Consider the following 27234-nt stretch of genomic DNA (forward strand, 5'->3'; position numbering starts at 1 on the left):
TTGACCTAAAAAACACAAATAGTTGTAGATGTCAGGGTATTTCATGTTGGGCCATTCAGTTGGATCGTTTCTCCAACAAAGCAAGGTAAGGAAAAGGTGCACTGACATTGACCAATTAGTAGTAAGACACATTGCTCTCTACTTTTGTTCTTGTTTTTAAACACTGTTTTTTTAGGTCGACAGCTTATAAAAACACAGTTCTGTGGTTTTTAGCTTGTTTACTGTACACCTTTATTTAATAGCAGCTTTTAGACATTGTTCTGATTTTTGTTATGTATGTTCTCCTGTCTTTAGTTGTAAGGAATTTTTTTTTTTTTTTTGAGGAAACCATTTCAGGATTTTTCTCCATATAGTGTAGTTTGAACTTCTAAAATGCAGCTTTAAATGGCTCTAAACGATCACAGCTGATGAAAAAAGGGTCTTATCTAGCAAAACGATTGTTTATTTTCTTTAAAAAAAAAAAAGACAATTTATGTACTTTTTAACCTCAAATGCTCATCTTGTCTAGCTCTGTGTGTACTCTGTGTAGAGATTAAAAAATAAGTAAATTGTAAAATAACCGATCGTTTCGCTAGATAAGACCCTTCTTCATCGGCTGGGATCATTTAGCTGCATTTAAGCTGCATTTTGGAAGTTCAAACTTGGGGGCACCATAGAAGTCCATTAATTGAAGAGAAATCCTGAAATATTTTCCTCAAAAAACAATTTCCTTACAAATGAAGAAAGACATGAACATCTTGGATGACAAGGGGGTGAGTACATTATCTGTACATTTTTGTTCTGGAAGTGAACTACTCCTTTAACTATTGTACTCTGACTGAGATGAACCCAGATTTAGTTTGCATTAATTTCTGTTAATTGTTCTGATCTTAATTATGACTGATTGTCCAAACAGACAGAAAAACTCCTGCTGAAGCAACTGAGATCCCCGTGAGGCACTGTTATAAAGATGGCACTTATTAAAGAGGAGGATGAAGACATGAAGATTGAAGAAGTATTCATTGTGAAACAAGAAGATGACGAGGAAGAAACAGGTTTGTTTTTATTCTCATTAATAATATTTTTATTATAAAGAGTGTCATTATTACGGTGGTTTTATTTAAAAATGGAAATTCATTTGGACAAAAATATGTTGAGATCAAATGACCAGACACATACTAATGTGCAGCAGAGAACTATTTGATTAATTTCTTAGTTTGATTGTTAAAAACAATGCAATACATGCTGCTATATTTTGTACTTTTTTTTTAGGTGATATAGAAGCTCAAAATTCTTACTAATAACATTTTATTAACTAGACTAGACTAGCTTGTACGAGAGTGAACCCAATCCTCCCTATTCGCAAAATTCATCAAAAATTTATTATTTTTAGTTTTATTTTTGGTCAGTGGTTATGAAAACATGAATATTCCTTTCCTTTAATGCGTTGAGCTGTCGATCTCTCTACATAACATCTAAATCAGTCAAATCATGAAGCTGATATATACAGTCTCCTGTCAGTCTTGCTCAGCACTGGTCTTCACTGAATGTTGTTCATAACTTTCTCTGAATTCTATGCTGTGCTTTATTTTATTGATTAATCAATTTCTGTATAGTAGGTTCTCAAACTTTTTACAGTGGTGTACCCTGTGGGGCATTTCACATTCTTTTAAGTACCTCTCAATAATTAAGGGATATAATTTACCCCTTTATATTGATTAACACATGAATTTTTACCTTTTATAGAAGGATCTTTTATGTCATATTCTTAACATTCTATTAAGTGTATTATTAATATGTGACCCTGGACCACAAAGCCAGTCTTAAGTAGCACAGTTATATTTGTAGCAATGGGAAAAGTGAGTTCAGTCCTCAGACGAGAAAGAACGACGGCGCGTAAGTGTCTACATTAATACTATTTCGCTAGGCGGTCCTTACTTAGAGTTGCTGCTAAAAGCACTTTGTCGTTTCTGTTTAATTACTTACTCCTAAGTATTAATTTTAAGCCGCTGTTCTCTTAAGCACTCTGTAGTTTCTATTCACTTATTGGTTAATATTAAATTTGAGCTGCTTCTAAAACGCACTCTGTAGTTTCTATTTACTTATTGGTTAATATTAAATTTGAGCTGCTTCTAAAACGCACTCTGTAGTTTCTATTTACTTATTGGTTAATATTAAATTTGAGCTGCTTCTAAAACGCACTCTGTAGTTTCTATTTACTTATTGGTTAATATTAAATTTGAGCTGCTTCTAAAACGCACTCTGTAGTTTCTGTTTACTTATTGGTTAATATTAAATTTGAGCTGCTTCTAAAACGCACTCTGTATTATCCGATGTTCTTCGTGAGCATCGTTCCAAACTTAGGGCAGCTGAGAGAAAATGGCACAAATCTAAGGATCCATCCGACCTCAGTAAGTATCGGTCTATGCTTTCATCTTTCGCTACCCAAGTACATACAGCCAAATCTTCATACTTCCACAACAGGATCAACAATTCCCCGGACGCACGCAACCTTTTCAAAACATTTAATACACTGCTTTGTCCCCCTCCACCACCTCCCACAACTTCTATAACAGCTGATGATTTCGCCACATTTTTTACAGACAAAACTACATCGATCAATAATAAGTTCTCAGCTCCACACATACAGGAACTAAAATTGACCACAATCACGGCTGGAACCCCCCACTTCTCCTTCTGTCCTTGCTCGGAGGCAGAAGTAACCAAACTTTTCCTCTCCAGCCATCCGACGACATGTCCTCTAGATCCTATCCCCTCACACCTTCTCCAAGCAATCTCCCCTACAATCCTACCGGCGCTCACACACATCATCAACACATCTCTTCTCACAGGCACTTTTCCTACTACATTTAAGCAGGCCCGGGTAACCCCACTGCTCAAAAAACCTACACTTAACTCTTCACTCATAGACAACTACAGACCTGTCTCCCTCCTTCCATTCATAGCAAAAACACTGGAACGGGCTGTTTTCAACCAGCTATCCTTATTCCTCTCACAGAACAATCTACTGGACTCTAACCAATCAGGGTTCAGAAGCGGCCATTCAACTGAGACTGCGCTACTGTCTGTCACTGAAGCCTTGCGGACGGCAAAAGCTGAGTCCAAATCATCGGTACTCATCTTGCTGGACCTATCTGCAGCTTTTGACACTGTGAATCACCAGATCCTCCTGTCCACCCTCTCAATGCTGGGTATTACAAGGACTTCACTTCGCTGGTTCAAATCCTACCTCTCTGGTAGGTCTTTCAGAGTGGCCTGGGGAGGCGAGGTATCCAAAACTCATCAACTGGTCACTGGGGTTCCTCAGGGTTCAGTTCTTGGACCTCTCCTCTTCTCCATATACACTACATCTCTGGGCCCCATCATACAGGCACATGGCTTCTCCTACCATTGCTATGCTGATGACACACAGCTCTATCTTTCTTTCAAACCAGACGATCCATCGGTAGCTGCACGGATCTCAGGTTGCCTGGCGGATATCTCTGCATGGATGAAGGAACACCATCTACAGCTCAACCTAGCAAAGACGGAACTCCTTATCTTTCCTGCCACTCCATCTCTACAGCATGACTTCTCCATCCAGTTAGGTTCATCAACAATTACCCCATCAACTTCAGCCAGAAATCTGGGTGTTATCTTTGACAACCAACTGACTTTCAAAGATCACATTGCTAAGACCGCTCGATCTTGCAGGTTTGCATTGTACAACATCAGAAAGATCAGGCCCTTCCTAACAGAGCATGCTACACAACTCCTCGTCCAGGCCCTGGTCATTTCCAGGCTGGACTACTGCAATGCTCTTTTAGCTGGTCTTCCAGCATGTACAATCAAGCCTCTACAAATGATTCAGAATGCAGCAGCACGACTGGTCTTCAACGAGCCCAAAAAGGCCCATGTCACACCTCTCTTCATATCCCTGCACTGGCTACCGGTTACAGCACGCATCAAATTCAAGACACTGATGCTGGCCTATAGGACAGCCACCGGATCATCACCTGCCTACCTCCATTCACTACTACACATCTACACTCCTTCCAGAAGACTGAGATCCTCTAGTGAAAGACGCCTCATTGTACCACCACAGAGAGGTATTAAATCACTGTCCAGAACATTCTCGTTCAACGTTCCTGCCTGGTGGAATGATCTTCCCACCCCTATCCGGAATGCAGACTCCTTAACAGCTTTCAAACGACTGCTGAAAACCCATCTTTTTCGACACTATCTGACTCAATAAAAAAATAAAAATAAAAAAAAAAAAATCCTCCCTTCTAGCCTGTTTTTCCTCTCTTTCTTGATCTTCTCCTTCTAGCCTGCACTCTTCTAACAACGCCTGATATATGGTATTTTTGATCACTTCCTATGTTGATCTGCCTCCTTAGGATGAATCACTTGTTGTATTCCCAATTGTAAGTCGCTTTGGATAAAAGCGTCGGCTAAATGAATAAATGTAAATGTAAATGTAATGGCCAAAAATACATTGTATGGGTCCAGGGCAATGTATACAAAAAAAAAAAAAAACATACTAACATCCCTGCTGGAAAAAAAAAACAAAACAAAACAAAAAAACAGCTAAAACCAGCCTAGGCTGGTTGTAGCTGGTTTAAGATGGAAGTAGCTGGTTTCCCAGCCTGACCAGCTAAGACCAGCCTGGAAAAATGGCCAAAATCCCTCTAAAACCAACCAACCAGCCTAGGCTGGCAATAAATAACTAAAATCGCCAGTAGGTGGCAGTAAGTGGTCTTAATAAGTGAAGCGTCTTTCATTCATTCAGTAAGGACTCATATCAGTACTCATATTTTAAACATGAAAAGTGTTGTTTCTGTATCAGTCTTTGTACAGACTGTCAATATTTGTTCTTTGCTATTAAGTGCTACAAATATACTTAAAAGACACTTAAGTACATGCAGCGCTGTTTGCTAAAGTAGCATACTTTGCAGGCATCCTATCATACGCACACTGCTGGTATGGATACAGTCAGTTTTGACTGCAAGAGATGAGGCAATTTGATGTCTTTGATTGTTTACGGCACTCCCATTTTCCTGTTTTAGCATAAAAGCGGCATTTTGCTTGTCAGAAATGCATGCTCTGTTTTATGCTACTTTAATTTGGGGTAGAACCAAATTAATGGCAAAGCTCAGCATTTTGTTCAATCAATGATCTTTCATCTGGGATGACGCCTGTGCAAACCGACTTTTAGTCGTATGGTGTGAGCACTGACAAACTGACCTTTTACTTCTGCAACCTTTAAAGCAAAGCTGGCAGAACTCATGCATATGTTTTTTTTGTTTTGTTTTTTAAGCCAGGCTCTGCACTTGATGCACAGAACAGTCAAGCAGACCATAACATAAACATAATGAATTGGACATGTGGCTTTACATGGCAAAACAACATACTGCTGTTATCACTTTTGTTGCCAGCTATTTTTCAATAATGGCTGTATTTTTAGAGGACAGTAAATCTATACTGCTATACTACTCTAAAATATATCCAAATTTCATTTCTATAGTATTGTCCCTTGAGAAGATATACTTAAATTGTTTGCTGAAATGTAAAAGGTGTACTTTTGTGAGGTTAACTTATTAGAGGTGTGTTGGAGCTAAACTCTGCAGGACTGTGGCTCTCCAGAATAAATGGCAGATTTGGGCCATTGTTGCACTCTGTTCTTCTGTTGCTTTTAAACATGGGTTAACTTGTATTTGTCTCTTTTTAGAACTGATGGTGCCGAGAATGGAGAGTGAAGTACTAGATGAAATGCAAGATGAAGATCAGTATTTTATAACTGAATCAATTAGTTGCCCTCAGACAGAAAATACTTCCTCAAGTAAAACTAATTTCACCTGCCAGTATTGTGGAAAGAGTTTCAGTCAACATGGAAACCTTATAGTCCACTTGAGGATTCACACTGGAGAGAAGCCTTTTACCTGCCAACAGTGTGGAAAACATTTCAGTGAACATGGAAATCTTAAAGTCCACATGAGGATTCACACTGGAGAGAAGCCTTTCACCTGCCAAGAGTGTGGAAAGTCTTTCACTAAAAAAGCAGCCCTCAAAAGCCACATGAACGTCCACACAGGTGAAAAGCCCTACACATGCCCTCTGTGTGGAAAACATTTCAGTCAACAAGGAAGCATTAACAGGCACATGAGAACTCACACTGGAGAGAAGCCGTACATCTGCAAACTGTGTGGAATAGGTTTTACAACCAAACCAAACCTTGAGTATCACATGAACATTCACACTGGTGAGAAGCCGTATGCATGTGATCAGTGTGAAAAGAAGTTCAGTCATAAGGGAACCCTTAAAAAGCACATGGTGGTTCACTCAAGAGCTCCCTCTCTCAGTTTTATATGCCATCAGTGTGGAATGAGTTTCTCAGACAGTGATCACCTTAAAAATCATGTAACATCTCACACTGGAGAGAAGCCGTTCATGTGCAATCACTGTGGAAAGACTTCCTCAAACAAGACAAACTTAAATCTTCACATGAGAATTCATACTGGAGAGAAGGATTATATCTGCCCTTACTGTGGAAAGACTTTCAGATTTAGAGGAAACCTTCGGGCTCACATGAGAGTTCACAGCGAAGAAAAACCTTTTACCTGCCTTTCATGTGGAAAGAGTTTCACACTTAAAGGAAACCTTACCGCTCACATGAGGCTTCACAGACCTTCAGCAACATAAGTTTCACATATCAGAGAAACCTGAAAGATCATTTGCAAACGCATTCTGGAAAGACACTGACAAGTTTAGAAGGAGCAATTTTATATGTATATACTTGTATGTACCAGACCGTATTTCTGTTTTTTGTACGTAAATAGTTTCAAATAGTTCTGCAGTATAAAATGGCACCAGAATAAAAAAGGTAATTTTTTTGACTGAAATAGCAAAAATAATTTTAAAGGCTGAAATTATTGACTGAAACGTTGACAAATGTTAAATATAAATTCTCAAGTGAGTTATGTTGTGTGTACGTACAAGTTCCTTCTTACTGAACTGTCCACTTTTGCCAAGAAAAGGTGGGCTAACAAGTCTGGCATGAATTTTAACAAGTACAGTGGGGCAAATAAGTATTTAATAAACTGCCAATTTTTCAAGTTTTCTCACTTACAAAGAATGGTGAAATCTGTGATTTTCATCGTAGGTACACCTCAACTGTGAGAGACAGAATATCAACAAAAAAAAAATCCAGTCACATTGTATGATTTTTAAATAATTAATTACCATTTTATTGCATGAAACAAGTCTTTGACAAACTAGAAAAATAGAACTTAGTATTTGGTTTACAATTACAGAGGTCAGATGTTTTCTGTAGTTCTTGACCAGGTTTGCACACACTGCAGCAGGGATTTTGGCCCCCTCCTCCATAAAGGACTTCTCCAGATCTTTCAGGTTTTGGGACTGTAGCTGGACAACAGGCTCTTACTGAGGGAAGGAGGTTGTTGCCCAAAATCTTGTGATACATGGCCCCATCCATCCTTCCCTCAATACAGTGCGGTCGTCCTGTCCCCTTTGCAGAAAAGCACCCCCATGCTTCACGTTTGGGGTGGTTTTCTTGGGATTGTACTTATCCTTCTTCCTCCAAACACGCCGAGTGGATGTTTTACCAAAAGTTCTATTTTGGTCTCATCTGACCACATGACCTTCTCCCATGCCTCCTCTGGATCATCCAAATGGTCTTTGGCAAACTTCAGACAGGCTTGGACATGTGCTGTCTTGAGCAGCGGGATCTTGCGTGCGCTGCAGGATTTTAATCCATGACCGTGGAGTGTGTTACTAATGGTAAATGTTGACACGGTGGTCCCAGCTGTCTTCAGGTCATTGACCAGGTCCTACCATTTAGTTCTAGGGAGATCTCTCACCTTTCTCAGGATCATTGATTGTCCCTAGTGTCCTTAGACAGCTCTTTGGTCTTGCCCATAGTGGAGAGGTTGGAGTCTGACTGAGTGAGTGGACAGGTGTCTTTTATACAGGTAACAAGTTCAACAGGTGCAATTAGTACAGGTAATGAGTGGAGGATAGGAGGGCTTCTTAAAGACAAACAATCAGGTTTTGTGAGAGCCAGAATTCTTGCTGGTTGGTAGGTTATCAAATACTTATTTCATGCTATAAAATGGAAATTAATTATTTAAAAATCATAAAATTAGATTTTAGGTAAATAATTTTTTTAGGTTTTGTCTCTCACAGTTGAGGCATACCTACGACTTAATCGGCGAAACACTGTGCTGTTCACACTACGTGACACAATGTAAATGATCCACAACAGTGGGTCACACACTACTGCTAACACTAAGCTGACAACAACTTTGTCGCCCAATAGGCAAGTTTCCATCCAGTTTTTTGCAATGTTTTGTGATCGACAAAGAGAATATGCATACAAAAACTGAAATTTGCTGTCTCCATCCAACTGGCTTTTTACCAATAAAAAAATGTGTGCGGGATGACGATATCCCTAAAAAAAAGCACTTGTTGCATAGCTGTTTCCGTTAATAATTTAACCTATTGTCCAAAATACATAGGCTTGAAACAAAACTGTATTATATAGACTATTATTTAATTTTATAGGCATACTTAAAACTCATGACTTACAATTTATTATTTATTTATTTAGCAATATACATAAACAGGTGAAGTTATTATGTGGCTGTTGTAGTGTTTGAACCAATCAGACAAGTGGCTATTTGTTACCTATAACAAATAATTTTTAAAACCAACAAGCCAGCTATACTGTATGTTGGAATTCTGGAAACAACCCCTGAAAGCAACTAACATCCAAAAGGAGCTCAGTTGCCAGGGCAGCCATCTGATCACAGTTTTACGACCCAAAGGAATGCAGACAGAAACACTCTTCCTACTCCTTTCCTATAGGAAAGACTTTATGCCCATAGAAATGGACTTGTCCCTAATTCAAAGAAAAACTTATTTGAATGAACACACATATCCTTTAGGTCATTTTGTCACCACCATACTATAAATGTCTTGTATAATGTCTCTTGACTTTTTAAAAAAAAATATTATGCATGCTTAATGTGTGAAGTACTAGTCAATGTAACCCCTCCTATAACTATGTGTCTCCTATCAAACTAATGCATTTAATGATGCACACTTTGGTATACGCCTTCTCCTCATAGAATGCCATGTGTGTTCGTACTTTAATCCGAATATAAAATGCCACAACCATTCGAACCATGCTCCACAGTTCCACCTGTCTCTTCTGAAAAATCTTGATTGCAGCTTCGGCCATCTAATAGAACCATCCAGAACTACTTCAGAGGCTTCACGAGACTCTTGTTTAACAGCTAAGTCAAATGCAAGTATCATTCCTTCTACTAAACAGAGGTTTTGTGTAAGCTATCGTATACTGTGCTTTGAGTTAGAAACTGATGGTTCTTTCAGATGGTCAACTCAGCCTCATACCCCTTTCCTTGTCTGTTTCTAGCCATCACCTCTCGCCCTTCCTAGGTACCATGTATGTGTGATTTGCATGTGTACGTGTTCGTTTAGACTAGTTATATGTTAGTCCTTCGTTAATAAAACTCTTGTGCATGAATTACATGAGTCTCTGATTCTGCCTTGCAAATTAATGTCCCTTTATGATTTACAATTAAGCTACATGCTCTAATGCATTAATACTGTAAGAATGTTATTTTTCTGTGGCCAATATGAAATTGATATGAAGTTACCCTGAATGTTCGCTGGACGAATGGATAGTCGATGGCGAGTTAATCCCGCTACAGTTACTACTGGCGACTAATATAAATAATTGTAGTTAATCGTAATTAATTGTAATTATTTATATAAATTTTCCTTTTGAGCTTAATTCTCTACACTGTGATCCATTTAAAATACCTACATTGGTTTTCCAAGTATTAATTTTATACAAGCAACAACAACAAAAAAAAACTGCATTAACAACTGAACCTGAGTATTCACATGGTCACATCACGCACATGCAGTGCTTTTGTGAACGGAGAAAAACATACATCAATCTACAGGTGCTGGTCATATAATTAGAATATCTTCAAAAAGTTGTTTTATTTCACTAATTCCATTTAAGAAGTGAAACTTGTATAATGTATACATTCTTTCCACACAGACAGATATTTTTCAAGTCTTTCTTTTAGGGCTGCAACTAACGATTATTTTAATAATCGATTAATCTGTCGATTATTTTTTCGATTAATCGATGAATCGGATAAAAAAAGGATTTACAACCCTTTATTCAAAAACAGAACTAAAATCTTTAGAAAGTGCACGAACATGTTGCTCCTTGAACTGTTATAATAATAATAATAAAATAAAAATGGACTAACACAAAAAACATACACATGTATGCTTTACATCTGCCAAATATATAGACTAAATAAACTAAAATACTATCCGTCAAGACAGCGGCTTGATGTGGTGTACATGCTGCATTTCCCTCAAGAAGCCTCTCAAATTAAATTCCTCAGTGCGCATTAAAAAAAGTCGTGTGACTTTGCACGCTGGAACGGGATAACTTGACTAACTCTCTGCTACATTCATTCTGCCACGGCGGTGTTTAGTGTCCTGCCATCAGCAGCGACCAGCTGGAAAAGTTCCGCGTTCAAATGCACGCAAAACTGGCCTCAAAGCCCCAGCAAAAGTAATTACCATGAATGTGTCAAGGCAAAAATTAAGAAAATATTAGAATTACTTATTAATAAACTAGTATTTTCTGATTCAGTGTTGCAAAGATGAAATTGACGATCCTGCCATCTGCTCATTAATGCCTAATGCATCTTTATGGATTAGCTAATGAAAGAGTTTTGTTTTCGATTTTAATTATTTCGTTTTATAGTAAAATAATAATTTAAAGCTTTCTATAGATATTATGTTTGTGAGGCAATTACCTGGGTTTCGGTTAATTATTGTGAAGCGCTCCTGTTTAAACCAAAGATATCAAGCGTATTCTGTTTGTTTTCTTTAAGAGCACATTTTGTTGATACTGTTAGTACACACAAACTAAGGTAGACCCTTTACAGTTCCGGCCCGGGTGGTAAATTACTCTTACCTTTATGAGCAAAAAAGAAATTCCACATTGCACTGGAGTCTCCATGCGCTGCGCTTCTCTCCGCACAAACTTTGGAATTATCTTGATTGAATGATTAAACTAATATTGTGATATGTTTTTTATATCAATGGATTTTAATTTAAATCGCGATGAATTGAGCAGGCTTTTGATCTGTCTGCCGCTGTTTGCTAGTATAACTTTAAAAAACAAAAACTTGAATTTAACAAACAAAAAGTGTTCCAAATATATCTCTAAATTAACTTTATAAACTAAACGAACGAAAATAAATGTAATCACTTTGCTATTAAAAACAGCAGCTGTGTAATGAGGAAGAGAAAGAGAAAAAAAGATGGCCAAATTCAGTCGGCCAAAAATTGATGAGCTGTCGGACATTTTTACAAGGAATGTTTGTTTAATAACCTATATAATATTCTTAGGCTACTTTCTTAATTAAATATATTATTTCTTTGATTTATTTTAGCGTTTTTAGGCTGCTTGTTTGCTGACTGAAGTGTAGGCTATATATAAAAAAACAACATGGCACCGTCACAGCCCTATTCAAAACAGAGACGATTTCACCTCAGCAGAGCTCCTCTTTCTCCTTACGGTTGTGGTATGTTTTCGACACATTATACAGACAGACAGTGTTACAAAAACTAGAAGTAGTTTTCTCCATCTCCACTATCCAACGACCCGTACAGCAGCTGTTTTGCGATCGAGCATTGGCTGCTGTGAAAGTACGCTAGCCAGGCTTAAATATCAAACATGTTTGATATAAATCGGGGCAGCATATATATATATAATGTAGAAACGGTGCTTTATGCTCAAATGTTCCAGTTTTGCGCATAAGTTAAATTCGCATTTTTGGATGGAAACAGCTTATGAGGTGCCGAACTCTGCTGGCATCAGTGCGGGAGAGAGACCGAATGTGTCCACTCCGCTCTGCGCTCAATTTTTTTTAAAATATATATAATAACAACCAAATGTCTCTGCGTCGCGCGACACAACGAATCGATTATGAAATTCGTTGCCAACGCTTTTAGTAATCGATTTTTATCGATTTTATCGATTCGTTGTTGCAGCCCTACTTTCTTTTAATTTTGATGATTATAACTGTATAAAAGTATGAGCAGCATGTACAGCACTCAATACTTGGTTGGGGCTCCTTTTGCCTGAGTTGCTGCAGCAATGCGGTGTGGCATGGAGTCGATCAGTCTGTGGCACTGCTCAGGTGTTATGAGAGCCCAGGTTGCTCTGATAGTGGCCTTCAGCTCTTCTGCATTGTTGGGTCTGGCATATCGCATTTACCTCTTCACATACCCCATAGATTTTCTATGGGGTTGAGTTCAGGCGAGTTTGCAGGCCAATTAGGAACAGGGATACCATGGTCCTTAAACCAGGTACTGGTAGCTTTGGCACTGTGTGCAGGTGCCAAGTCCTGTTGGAAAATGAAATCTGCATCTCCATAAAGTTGGTCAGCAGCAGGAAGCATGAAGTGCTCTAAAACATCCTGGTATACAGCTGCGTTGACCTTGGATTTCAGAAAACACAGTGAACCAACACCAGCAGATGACATGGCACCCCAAACCATGACTGACTGTGGAAACTTTACACTGGACCTCAAGCAACATGGATTCTGTGCCTCTCCTCTCTTCCTCCAGATGCTGGGACTCTGATTTCCAAAGTAAATGCAAAATATACTTTCATCAGAGAACATAACTTTGGACCACTCAGCTCCAGTCCTTTTGTCTTTAGCCCAGGCGAGACGCTTCTAACGCTGTCTGTTGTTCAAGAGTGGCTTGACACAAGTAATGCGACAGCTGAAACCCATGTCTTGCATGCGTCTGTGTGCAGTGTCTCTTGAAGCACTGACTTCAGCTGCAGTCCACACTTTGTGAATCTCCCCCACATTTTTTAATGGGTCTTGTTTCACAGTTCTCTCCAGGTAGCGGTTATCCTTATTGCTTGTGCACTTTTTTTTCTACCACATCTTTTCCGTCCTTTCACCTCTCTATTAATGTTTTTGGACACAGAGCTCTGTGAACAGTCAGTATTTTTTGCAATGACCTTTTGTGTCTTGCCCTCCTTGTGCAAGGTGTCAATGGTCATCTTTTGGACAACTGTCAAATCAGCAGTCTTCCCCATGATTGTGTAGCCTACAGAACTAGACTGAGAGACCATTTAAAGGCCTTTGCAGGTGTTTTGAGTTAATTAGCTGATTAGAGTGTGGCACCAGGTGTCTTCAATACTGAACCTTTTCACAATACACTAATTTTCTAAGATACTGAATTGGGGTTTTCATTAGTTGTTAGTTACAATCATCAAAATGAAAAGAAATAAACACTTGAAATATCTCGGTCTGTGTGGAATGAATGTAATGTATACATTATACAAGTTTCGCTTAAATGGAATTAGTGAAATAAATCATCTTTTTGAAGATATTCTAATGATATTACCAGCACTTGTATGTTCTGAGTTAGAGATCTCAAACTGAAATTGGTCTAATCAGATGTGAGAAAAATGACACATCTGACAAAAAAAGAAGTCACTCTCCCATTTATCTTGCTCCAAATTAAAGGTCTCTAGTACTTTAACTGAAAATGGAGTGTTTAATCTTTTCATTATACATAGCAGTATCAAATTGGAGGACAGAGTGTCAGTAAAGTGCTTTGACACAATCTGAATTGTTAAAAACCCTATGTAAATAAAGGTGACTTGACTTGACTTAAAGACTCTCCAAGGACCACAGCTGGAGAATTGCAGAAAATAGTTGAGTCTTGGGGTCAGAAAACCTTAAAAACAGTCGTAAAACAATCGTAATGAATCGGAAAACAGTACCTACATCACCATGTTGTTCGGGAGGGTTTCAAGAAAAATTCTCCTTGCTCACCCAAAACAATTCCAGCATAATCAGTTATCAGACACGGCTGGAACTTTAAGAGGCTGGGCTGCGTTTCCCAAAAGCATCGTAAGCTTAAGTTGATCGTAGCTCCATTGGTTTCAATGGGTCTACGATGTACTTAAGCTTACGATGCTTTTGGGAAACGCAGCCCTGGCTTCTATGGTCAGATGAAATTAGCTTTAAGCCGCAAACACTCAAGATGGGTTTGGTAAACACAGGGATAAACAGTTCCCCATGTGTACAATGAAATATACTGCTGTAGTTTTGATGTTGTGGGCCAGTATTTCTGCTGGAGGTCTTGTTTAAAAACATGGCATCATGTCAAATACCAACATAAAAAATGAGTGACTGTTAGAAATCTTATAATGGGCCATGTTTGGAACTTTCCACCGAACAATAATCCAAACACAAACCTCAAAAACAACTCAAAAATGGGTCACTAAGCACAAAACCAAGCTTCTGCTATGGCCATTTCAGTCTTCTGACCTGAACCCAATAGAAAATGAGTGAGGTGACCTGAAGAGAAAAAGCATCGTCATGGAGCTGGGAATCTGAAGGATCTGGAGACATTCTGGATGAAGGAATAGTTTCTGATCTCTCGTCAGGTGTTCTCTAACCTCAACAGGCATTTTGAGTTGTTCAACTGGCAAAGTATTAATTAAAAGGGTGCCGTTAATTGTGGCCAATGCGTATTAGAGAAAAACGCTTATTTCATAATGATATTTCCCCTCTTTTTAAATTCTTAATATCCAATGAAACGTTAGATTTTTGTGCATTTTTAAAATTAAAGATCAGCCTTCTTGGATCATATTTACCAATTGTACTATATGTTTGGCCATGGCTGTATGTCTCAGATGAGGAATACCTCATGGTCTCTCACAGTGAAGGGACTGTAGGGACTCTAAATCACAAATTTTTGTACATGCATTAAAAAAGCAAAACATATACAGTATTTCAATGAAATCAATGAATTACAACAAACCACAATTGCTCATTGTATTGAGTATTTATTAAAAGGCTATTAGTTGTCAATTTTAGTGAGGTTTCAATAAGCATATGAATGTAAGCAGATCAAAATAAACCATGTCTTGTTCTTACTCTTTGTCCAAAAAGGACAAAAAAAACAATCAAGCATTTTAATGAATAATATTTTTCTCTGTAGTGGAGACAAACCTTACTCATCTGTGGAATTGTTTGATTTCAGTGCCTTCATTTTCTCTTTAAGACATGCATCAATTAATGGGAAAGTGCCCTTTATAACAGCAGGCCCAAGACCATGTGTTGCCAGCTCAATTGGTTCCCAATCTGCCTCTTAAGCATTCTTCACAGCTGTCAAGGTCTTCCTGAAATTAAAAACACCAAAAACAGTTCCTTGTTTTTTCAATAAATGTCCATTTAATTATAACTCCGGATTCATGCAAGTTTTCTACTGGCTCCACTCTACGGCAATTGTGACAGTTATCATGTAAAATCTTACTATTATAACAATTTGAAAAAACATGAAAAACATAATACAGGTCTCAGAATTCCCTTTAAAATACTTCTGCCACTTCTACATTATTACCTTCACAAAGTTTTGAGCACTGTAAAGTGAGCTTTGTGCGCTTTGAAGGTGTCACGTCAAGCTCTGCCAACCTCTCAGTTATTTTATTTTTTTGTCCTTTGGCTTTTCTTAGATTGGCCACTAGCGAATTTGCAGAGTAGCTTACTGGTAGAGAGTGCCTCCTTCGTAGCTCCTGTGATGTCACCACGTATCTGAAATATTAATTTATTATGTATATTATAATGATCCTTAAATTGAACATGCTGTGTCATTATAGTTTTGTAACAGCTTTTAATTGGGTACCTTTTGTAAAAAAAAATTGATTGGTGACTTTGGACATTCATTTTTGACGTGCCACTATTGTGACCTATTTATAATAAAGAAACTGTAATAATACTGTGAAATCCCAGTCATGAGTTACACACTCTAGGGATACATTCTAAAACTAATACTTTTTTTATATACTTTTTTAGAGATGTTCCCAAAATACAAAATTTTGTTGAGGATGTTGTCCCACTCTACAGTCCTTCAGAATTTAAAAGGCACTTTAGGCTTCAAAAAGGACAGGTAAAGGTGTGTAAGTAATAAGCCCCATAAATATTAGAACTGTTTCCTCTTTCTTTGCAGTATCTCATTACAGCCCTTGGTCCATTTTACATGAATGCACAACATACCAAATTGCCACATACAAACAGCGTTCTTGCATGCCTGTGGACACTATCCAACCGAGAGTCATATCGGGAAGTGGCAGACAGATTTGGTATTAGCAAATCAAGTCTTGCCAAGCATCTCCATGATTTTTGTTTGCTTGTTAACACTCAAATGGCACATCATATTTCCAGGCCAAAAGGCCAAAGGCTGCAGCTGAAACAGTTGTTGATGGGTGTCACATCCCAGTTATGAGACCTCACTGTGATAATCCCTTAGCATACTATAACAGAAAGCAGAACTTTACTCAGTAGAACATTGTGGACAACTTAGTATCATGAAAACAATTTGGCTTTCTTTACGTTGTGTGACACAAAATGTAAGGTCAATTAAAGTCGTATTCAGCATTTAGTGAAATTCTTCTTATTGAACTTACCTTTTTTCTGGTATCTCCATAATTTTCTCCTGATGTTGTCCAATTGCTTTTAGTTCTGTAACAATTGTATTTAGGCTGGTTAACTTTTTTTTTTCAAATGACCATCTGCGTTTCTCTTTCAGTCTTCTTCATCTCCGAAGTTCTGGCTGAACAAGGGTCTCCAATGCAGAAGTCCTTCTCTCTGCATGGGCCTCATAGGTCTCATAAAAAGAGGGCTGGCTCACTGGTCGTCTTCTTCTTGTGGGATTTAGCACCATGTTTTGGAGATCAGAGGGTCCAGGAATGTCATCCCTGCCTGGCTGTTCTTCAGAGGAATGTGGTGTGTGTGTGTGGCCATGTTTGTTCCAATTCCAGAACTGCCAAACAGCTTATCCATTTGCTGTGAAAGAGATCATTGACTTAGGAATGGGAAAAAACACACACCTCGTCAAAGATGTGTTTACTGTATCACAAAACCATTTATAAAGAAAAAGAAGAACTTAAAAGACACTTAAGGACATGCAGTGCTGTTTGCTAAAGGAGCATACTTTGCAGGCATCCTATCATATGCACACTGCTGGTATGGATACAGTCAGTTTTGACTGCAAGAGATGAGGTAATTTGATGTCTTTGATTGTTTACGGCACTCCCATTTTCCTGTTTTAGCATAAAAGCAGCATTTTGCTTGTCAGAAATACATGCTCTGTTTTAATGTTACTTTAAATTGGGGTGGAAATAAATGAATGGCAAAGCTCAGCATTTTGTTCGTGAACCCCCTTCCGTCACCTCGCATACCCCAGTTTGAGAACAACTGCTATAGAGTATCCCACAAAAGTGAGTACACCCCTCACACAAATTTAGTATATTGTCTTAAGGGATAATACTATAGAAATTTAACTTGGATATATTTTATAGTCAGTGTGCAGCTTGTATAGCAGTATAGATTTACTGTCCTATGAAAATAACTCAGCATACAGCCATTATTGTCAAAATAGCTGGCAACAAAAGTGAGTACACCCTAAGTGAACTTGTCAAAACTGTGTCCAAAGTGTCAATATTTTATGTTAGCACCATTGTTATCCAGCACTGCCTTAATCCTGCTAGGCATGGAATTGACCAGAGCTGCACTGGTTGTTGCTGGGATCCTCTTTCATATAATGGCATCACATAGCTGCAGTACATTAGACACATTGTGCTTCTCTACCTTCCACCTGAGGATGCCCCACAGGGTTCAGGTCTGGAGACAAACTTGGCCACTCATTCATCGTTATCATGTTGGAAAACTGCCATTCAGCTTAGTTTCTGGAGGGAAGGCATCATGTTCTGCTACAGTACATAATGTAATCCATGTTTCCCTCAATGAACTGCAGCTCCCCAGAACCAGCAGCACTCATGCAGCCCCAGACCATGATGCTACCACCACCATGCTTGACTGAAGGCAAGACACAGTTTTCTTGGTACTCTTAACCAGGGCATCACCACACATGCAGGACACCGTCTGAGTTGATCTTATAGTCTCATCAGACCACAGAACATGGTTCCAGTAATTCATGCTCATGGACAGGTTGTCTTCAGCAAACTGTTTGCAGGCTTTCTTATGAGCCAGCTTCAGAAGAGGCTTCCATCTGGGATGACGCCCATGCAAACCGACTTTTAGCACTGTGCAGCGTATGGTGTGAGCACTGACAAGCTGACCTTTTACCTCTGCAACCTTTAACTGTGCGTTCACACCGCCGGCGGCGAGAGCGTCAAAGTGGCCGGAAGTCATTCATTTTCAATGTGAGCCGGCGGCGAGAGCGGCGCGGCGCGTTTTGGGCGGTGTGGGCGTCGGGGAGAGTTGAAGTCAGGTCAACTTTATGGTAATGAGCTATGACGCGGCTCGGCGGCAACCAATCGGAATGTAGAAGTTCACTGCTGAGAGGTTTCCAAAGAACGCAGTCCTGTAAACTTGGTTCCGGCCACATTAGTTCCCAAGGAAAATGGAGAAGTTAATTATTGCTGTGGCGGGTTTCCCCATAATCTAGGACGTGTCCCTATTTTTAAGTTTGCACTTAACCATGAACACAAAACCCACTCCATGCAAATGGCTTTTAATTGGTTTATTTCGTTAGCAAACATGTAACTATATTAAATTCAATTTCTTATTTTCATGTTTAAAATATTTAATGAGGTTAACTAACTTACACCCTACTTGTGGTCAGTCTGCACAAGATCGACATGCTTGTTTGCTTTGCGGCCGCTTTAAATACAAGACCAACCGTTCGATCGTCAGAGCGTCAAGGAATCTTTCTACAGCGTTGCATGCAGGGCGGCGAGAGCGAATTTTGACGCTCTCGCCGGCGGCGGTGTGAACGCACAGTGAAGCAAAGCTGGCAGCACTCATTCATGTTTTTTTTTTTTTTTTTTTTTTTTTTTTGAAGCCAGGTTCTGCACAGAACAGTCAAGCAGACAAAAACATAAACATAATGAATTGGACATGTGGCTTTACATGGCAAAACAACATACTGCTGTTATCACTTAGGGTGTGCTCACTTTTGTTGCCAGCTATTTTGGCAATAATGGCTGTATTCTTAGAGGACAGTAAATCTATACTGCTATACAGGCTGGACACTGACTACTCTAAAATATATCCAAGTTTCATTTCTATAGTATTGTCCCTTGAGAAGATATACTAAAATTGTTTGCTGAAATGTAAGAGGTGTACTTACTTTTGTGAGACACTGTATGTTTCTCATCCATATTTAGGAGTACTCTTAGTGGTAAGAGAAAATGTTTTGTGAATATGGGTGCTGAGCTGTTAGACTTCTGCATTGAAACTGCATCAAAAAGACCATTTTGTACCTTGATTTTAGTTATCTTATTTAAAGTAGTTCACTTTCAGAACAAAAATGTACAGATAATGTACCCACCCCTTTGTCATCTAAGATGTACATGTCTTACTTTCTTTAGTCGTAAAGAAATGTTTTTTGAGGAAATCATTTCAGGATTTCTCATCATATATTGGACTTCTATGGTGCCCCCAAGTTTGAACTTCCAAAATGCAGTTTAAATGTGGCGTCAAAGGGCTTTTAATGATTCCAGCCGAGGAAGAAGTTTATTGTCTAGTGAAACGATCAGTTATTTTCTGAAAACATTTACAACTTATATACTTTTTAACCTCAAACGTCTTGTCTAGCTCAGCAAGACAAGCATTTGAGATTAAAAAGTATATAAGTTGTAAAAGTATATAAGTTGTAAATTTTATTTTTTTAGAAAATAACTAATTGTTTTGCTGGATAAGACCCTTCTTTCCTTGGCTGTGATCATTTAGAGCCCTTTGACGCTGCATTTTAGAAGTTCAAACCACATAAATCCTGAACAGTTTACTCAAAAAACATTATTCCCTTACGACTGAAAAAAGAAGGACATAAACATCTTGGATGACAAGGGGGTGGGTACATTATCCGTAATTTTTTTGTTCTGAAAGTGAACTATTGCTTTAAACACTTGTTTATGCTCTGCTTGAGAATTTGTGTTCTGCTTGAGCATTTGTGGGGGCAGCCGTGGCCTAATGGTTAGAGAGTCGGACTTGTAACCCAAAGGTTGCAGGTTTGAGTCTCAGGTCCAGCAGGGATTGTAGGTGGAGATTGTGAATGTACACCCTCAATACCACGACTGAGGTGAGTCCCCCAACTGCTCCCCGGGCGCCGCAGCAATGGCTGCCTACTGCTCCGGGTGTGTGTTCACTACTGTGTATGGATGGGTTAAATTGCAGAGCACAAATTCCTAGTATGGGTCACCATACTTGGCCTCACTTCACCTCATTTCCTTCCTTTCCTTCCTTATGAAAGTGCAGTCATTCTTATGAAATGTGCATTTCTCAAGTCTTTCACAATTGTGATTTTCATACATAAAACTATTCATCTTAGTTAAAAGTATTACAGAAGTTTTCCCCAAAATCCCAAGCATAACTTTATGTATATGTAATGCTGCATAAAAAAAAAAACTTAGTTGATTCCAATAATGTACATATGAGTCCACAATATGGAGGTAATTGCGTACAAATTTGAAGTGGAATAAACTTCAAACATCCCCAGTAGAACAGATTTTGATGTTTTCACATATCCAAGACTTTCTAATAATGTAAACTGGGGTGTCAAGCTCAGCTCTGCAGAGTTTAACTCTAATTCTGAACACACCTGAATCATGGTCTTCAAGGTTAACTTATTAGAGGTTTGTTGGAGCTAAACTCTGCAGGACTGTGACTCTCCAGAATAAATGGCAGATTTGGGCCATTGTTGCACTCTGTTCTTCTGTTGCTTTTAAACAGGGGTTAACTTGTATTTGTCTCTTTTTAGAACTGATGGTGCCGAGAATGGAGAGTGAAGTACTAGATGAAATGCAAGATGAAGATCAGTATTTTATAACTGGACGAGAATCAATTAGTTGCTCAGACAGAAAATACTTCAAATAAAACTAATTTCACCTGCCAGTATTGTGGAAAGAGTTTCAGTCAACATGGAAACCTTATAGTCCACTTGAGGATTCACACTGGAGAGAAGCCTTTCACCTGCCAAGAGTGTGGAAAATCTTTCACTAAAAAAGCAGCCCTCAAAAGCCACATGAACGTCCACACAGGTGAAAAGCCTTACACATGCCCTCTGTGTGGAAAACATTTCAGTCAACAAGGAAGCATTAACAGGCACATGAGAACTCACACTGGAGAGAAGCCGTACCTCTGCAAACTTTGTGGAATAGGTTTTACAACCAAACCAAACCTTGAGTATCACATGAACATTCACACTGGTGAGAAGCCATATGCATGTGATCAGTGTGAAAAGAAGTTCAGTCATAAGGGAACCCTTAAAAAGCACATGGTGGTTCACTCAAGAGCTCCCTCTCTCAGTTTTATATGCCATCAGTGTGGAATGAGTTTCTCAGACAGTGATCACCTTAAAAATCATGTAACATCTCACACTGGAGAGAAGCCGTTCATGTGCAGTCACTGTGGAAAGACTTGCTCAAACAAGACAAACCTAAATCTACACATGAGAATTCATACTGGAGAGAAGGATTATATCTGCCCTTACTGTGGAAAGACTTTCAGATTTAGAGGAAACCTTCAGGCTCACATGAGAGTTCACAGCGAAGAAAAACCTTTTACCTGCCTTTCATGTGGAAAGAGTTTCACACTTAAAGGAAACCTTACCGCTCACATGAGGCTTCACACTGGAGACAGACCTTCAGCAACATAAGTTTCACAATCAGAGAAACCTGACAGATCATTTGCAAACGCATTCTGGAAAGACACTGACAAGTTTAGAAGGAGCAATTTTATATGTATATACTTGTATGTACCAGACCGTATTTCTGTTTTTTGTACGTAAATAGTTTCAAATAGTTCTGCATGTGTGTGTGTGTGTGTGTGTGTGTGTTGTTGGAATTTGCCGGTATTGTAAAAATACCTACTTCCCCCCAGCTCGTGTATTCGCCCTTTAAATAAAACAGCTCGAGTCCGCGTCAAAGTTTAAAGCCAATTTAATAGTAAAATCAAAGAGTGCTGAGCTCAGGATTCCAGAACAGCCAATATCAAATCTGACATTCTGGGCAGTCCAGGAATGTCTCACAAAACTAAAATATGCATTTATATTCTTGATTCTGCAGGCCTCTCCTCCTGATATCGTTCAACCATTCTCCTCCAATCAGGGCCTGTTATCGCCAACCCGTTCCTGCACAGAGAAGAAAATACAGCCCCATCCCATTCTTTTTCTTAGAGTGACCAAAAGTCTAGTCTTAAGTGACCTTCAAATTGCTACTACTTTTGCAGGGCTTCTTTTCTCCTACGTGCCTGTAAACAAAGGTTTCTCAGAAATGACATAAATGTAGAGAGTTCGCAACTACACACACACATTTTACTAAACAGATTCTGTTACATAGTGTACACTTTGTCTTTTCATTAAGCACAGAACATTCTGTATTCTCATAAGCACAGAACAACCAAAACACAAATTTAAAAGCATTAACAAAAAGTATTTTCTACAATTCCCTCTCTTGATCTCTGAAAGAGATCACACTTCTTCATCCTCACCATCATAAGCACCCTCATCTGCCAGCAAAGGCATCTGTTACCGGGGAGGTTCTCTTTTCTCCTAACCAGGTTGCTCTCAACCTGCTTCCACCTGTTTCCATTCAAAGTTAAAGGGAAAGCCATCCTCACCATAGCGCACAATCCTTCTGTTATTTCTGTGGGCCTAGCTACCATCACTCCTGTACCACATGCACAATACAGACCTGCTCTAGCCCATGACCCCACCATTTCCTGCCCCCTCTGGTGAATTACCTTGCACCATGACACTCTGACGTTTCCTACTATCAGCTTATTGTTTTTAGGGGATGTGAAATTGAAACAGGTATAGTTTCCTTCTCTTACCTTATATGCAACCCCCACAGAAGTAGTATTAGTGGTAACAGGATAAATTTTGCTTAGTTCAAAACAGTTCTTTGGTTCTGCCATTTTTTTTTCATGCTCAATGTATACTCATAACCCCATTTGTCTTCAGGATGCAGAGGAGCTGGTTCTGTGTTAAGTTTAGGTCTAGCCGCATCACAAGCCATTCAGCCACTCAGTTTCAATTCAGCTGCACTCCCATGTAACCAATCAATTCATAAATTTGTCTCTTTATACCCTGTTTCCATTGTAACAATATCATGTGGGGTGAGAGTGCTATAATCAGTACTTCTAATAACTTTACCTGGTTTTGTGAGATCCTTGACCACCGGGGCTGCAGTTGTGGCGTTTTTGCTCTCTACCAGTATTCGTATAAGTCCTACCGTGTCCTTCCCTGACGCATCTGCTCTTAATGTTATAAATGTTTCAACCCTGTCTGGCCCATCAAATCTCGCACAAGGGGGTTGTTTTCTTTCAATTGGGTCCAAAGGGGCGCTCAGATACAACAGAACCCTGCACTGTTGGTTTTGTTTTTGGAACAGTACCCCACTCACACTAGCCCCTTGCTCACTGACATCCAAATGGAATGGTACAGAACAATCTGGGGTCTGCAGTTCTGCAGCTTTGGCCAAATCAGTTTTTAGTGTGATGAATTCCTGTTCTGCCTCAAAAGTCCATTTTAAGACACTCCTAGCATTTTTCATCCCTGCCTCTTTCTGAAATTCTTCCATATATACCTCATCTCCCTCCCTGTCATATTATAGAGTGCAATGCAACGGATCAACCGGGGCTGACAGTGAAAATTTTGAGAGCATCCATGATGTCCATTTCTGTACAATTTTGGTAACGTCTGGCATGTCTGGTGCAGTTAGCAATAGCCAATAAATATCTGCCCCTTTTTCCACCACCTTTTCTAGAACCCATTGTCCTTTGTCCCCTTGTACCAGCCCCCCTCCAGTGGAGCAATTATGAATTGTGCTATCTGGAAATCTTATATAGATCCCATCTGAACTACAAAAAAATTCTTACCCCCAATTTCACTAAAATGTCTCTCCCCAACAAGGGTGATGGTGCACCTGTGGAGTACAAGAATAGGCATAGTTAGTGGCCACCTTTCTGACTCCCCAGAGAACCCTCGCACTCTCACTGTGTCAGATGAAAGTGCTCCTTCTTCCACCGTGCCCCCTGTAACAGTGGAGAAAGTAGCCCCAGTGTCCACTAGGGCTGTTATAGGCTTATTATTGACCAGCACCTGTTGGTAGGGTTCAGCCTTTGCCCCCCTGCTGGTTCTCTGTTGACCTCGTCAGTAAAACTCTGCATCACCTGCCTGGTCCCAGACTGGGCATTGACCGGGCACCTGTTGGTTGGCAGGCCATGAGAGTGCATTTGGGACAGCTCCCCCTCTCCTTAGAGCCCCTCCTCCGAAGGGAGCCCGTCCCCCTGCAGGAGGTTGTCCCTTCCGTGGGCATTCGCCCTTCCAGTGACTCAAGTCTCCACAAATGAAACAACCCCTCGATGGTGGAGCAGACAGACCCCTTCCCTTATCATTTTTCATATTCATACCCCTTTTTAATCCCCTGCCCCTGTTGGTGGGAGGCCAATCTGTGTATGGATCATAGGGATCCTTTTGTTGACTGACACCAGTCTGCCAATAGGGCTGTGGTGCTGCAGGCTGTAGAAACTGTGGTGGGGGAGCACTCTGGCTGGTTTGCTCTTGCACTGGCATTTGCTGCACTTCCTTTCTAGATTTGTCTTTCTCGGTTTCTATCTGCATCTTTAACAATTGAGTATTCAGTTTGTCTATTTCTGTCTCTTCCTTAGGTAGTTCTGGAAACTTCAGCAAAACTGCGTTCATATCTGAGTGCCCCCAAGGTTTATATTCTTGTTGTTGTCCCATCTGCATTAAAAGGGTACATCCCTGGTCCACCCTCTCCCACTATTAGTGGTCTCCTAAAACCCATCTCTGCTCAGTGCAATTATTTGTATGTCCCCGTCTGCGAATACACTTTCAATTATTTCCTTGACTTTTGTGTAGTCCAATCAGTCTAACCTGTAGCCTAGTTTTGGTATAGCCCTTACCTGTACTTTGTTTTTCTTGCACAGCTCTTTGAGCTCTTCTAGGCTATCTCTTAAGTGTTTGTACGTGGGCAGGTCCCTGCACCACCACTTAGTACCTAAATGAAATATCTTAATTAATTTTTTTTATTATTATTTTTTTTTTATTATTTCATGTGTGGTTAGAATGCACTGACCTGGGGTGCTAATATGTTTCTGCAACTGCTCTACCCCGTATTTGTCTCTTATTTGCTTTGCTACACCTGCCCCTAGTGCATAGTCAGCACTAATGCAATGTGCAATTGGAATGTCTTCGCTAATTTTTAGCAAATCTCCCACCCTCTCTAGAACTGTAATTTTGTGTCCCTGTGTTGGCTCCTGAGGGTTGAGCTGATTCTTCTGCTGTGTCCTTTTCTGCTTCCTGTTCTCCCTCTCTTTGACCTGCTCGCAGGTCAACTCTGGTAGCCTGCAGTGACCTGGAAGGAGGATCACAGCTCACACAAGATGTGTTATACCAAGTTTTTCCCTTACCTGCCAGTCGAACACAATGTGAGGTCCTTGCAGTGACCTTCATGGGCTCAGACCATTTAGCAGGCAGCCATTTTCGTTTCATCAATTTCAGTCTTACCCACCGATCCTGGGGGCTTCAGTCACCTGCTGCCAGTCCTGTGAAAAGGTGGGGTTCTGGGGAGATAATATGTTAATAACCGCCCTTACTTTGTCATAGTAGTCCCCATGTGGCAACAGGCCAGCTTCCTTACTGAAAGGGGCCCAAGGCCCAGGAAATTGTCGCCCTTTTAACAGCACAAAAGGTGTTAGACCAGTTGTGCTATCAATAGTGCAACGTACAGACATCAAACCAATTGAAATAACATTAAGCCAATTCGTCCCTGTATCAGAACATATTTCAGCCAATTTTTGTTTCAAAGTCAAATTCATACGCTTTGTCATGTCTTTCTCTCCCCTGTGGCACATGCTGTCAGCTTCTGACAGTACCGAGACCGCCGTTGAAGCTGGCAGCACCAGTTTGCCATTTGGACCCCTCCAAATTCCCTTCCCATCCCTCACTGCTCCCAAGTTTAACCAGGATATGCGTTCTTCAGGAGACGCAGTCAATTGTTGTAATTTTACATATCGGACAGTAATTTCGGGAGCTAAAGAAGTCAATTTGTCACTGGTTGTTGGAAGCATTTGACTGTCAGTATAACCAGCAGCCCCTCAAGCTGCTGCATTAGCTGCAGCATTACCCAACGCTACAAAGTCCCACCCCCCTGTGTGCTCCGCACACTTTTTGATAGCCAATGAAAATGTATGGCCTGCAATAGCTCAGTGGCTTCTTGGGCATGTTTAATCGGCTTCCCTGTTGATGTTACTAAACCACATCTTGCCCACAATGTTGACCCTCTGGCCTATTGCCATTTTTAGAGCACATATCAACGCCCGCAATTCAGCTCTTTGTGCTGAGGGGTGGTCACTCATGCCTTCACTTATGCTAGCCATGCGTGACCAACACCCTAATAAATCTTTTTGCCTTCCCTCAATCTCTTTTGGCTCTGTTTGTGCCATCCCTTGTGACTGTTTCTTTTTTTAATCAAGGGTTATAACATTTCCCATGTTATTATCTTTTAATTAAAAGTAATGCTTATTAAAATAATTTACAAGGCTTAATTAAGAATATTAAACTGTTGCCTTTGCAACAAAATGAAATAAATCAGAAATTGCTCAATATGTATTTTATTTAGTTATCTATTTATTTACTTATTTATTTATTGTTTGTTGTATTTATTTTAACTTACTTTAACATTCATTCATTGAAACATGATACTGGTAAAGTATTTACTAATATTTATTCATGTTTCTTCTAATGGATCACACTTCTCACAGTCCTCTCTATGCCCTAATAGTCTACACACCCACCACCTAGGAACGTTCTTAACTCTTTTTCTACTAGTAGGAAATATCAGTTCTAACACCATCTGCTAATTAGGATCTCTCCATTCATACATTCACTTTCAAATTTTATTTTCTTTCATACAGTCCCTTCATCATAGGGCTCATCAATTTCCCCCTCCTCTCCGAGCCGTAAGAATGCTGCGTCCGTTCCTACCAGGTCACACTTAAGTGACGGTCCAGAGAAGGTGCGCAGCACTCCAACCTCCCAGATACGGAGTAGTTCACACTCACACACACTTTCAGAGATCGTTCAGTACAC

General features: G+C 39.7%; 1 pseudogene; it reads left to right on the plus strand.

Annotated features, from left to right (window-relative positions):
* Positions 1-21774, plus strand: part of LOC141326063 (uncharacterized) — a 208060-nt pseudogene extending 186286 nt beyond the window's left edge.
* Positions 21775-27234: the final 5460 nt, after the last annotated feature.

This window comes from Garra rufa, chromosome 2 (assembly GCF_049309525.1).
Source record: "Garra rufa chromosome 2, GarRuf1.0, whole genome shotgun sequence".
NCBI lineage: Eukaryota > Metazoa > Chordata > Actinopteri > Cypriniformes > Cyprinidae > Garra > Garra rufa.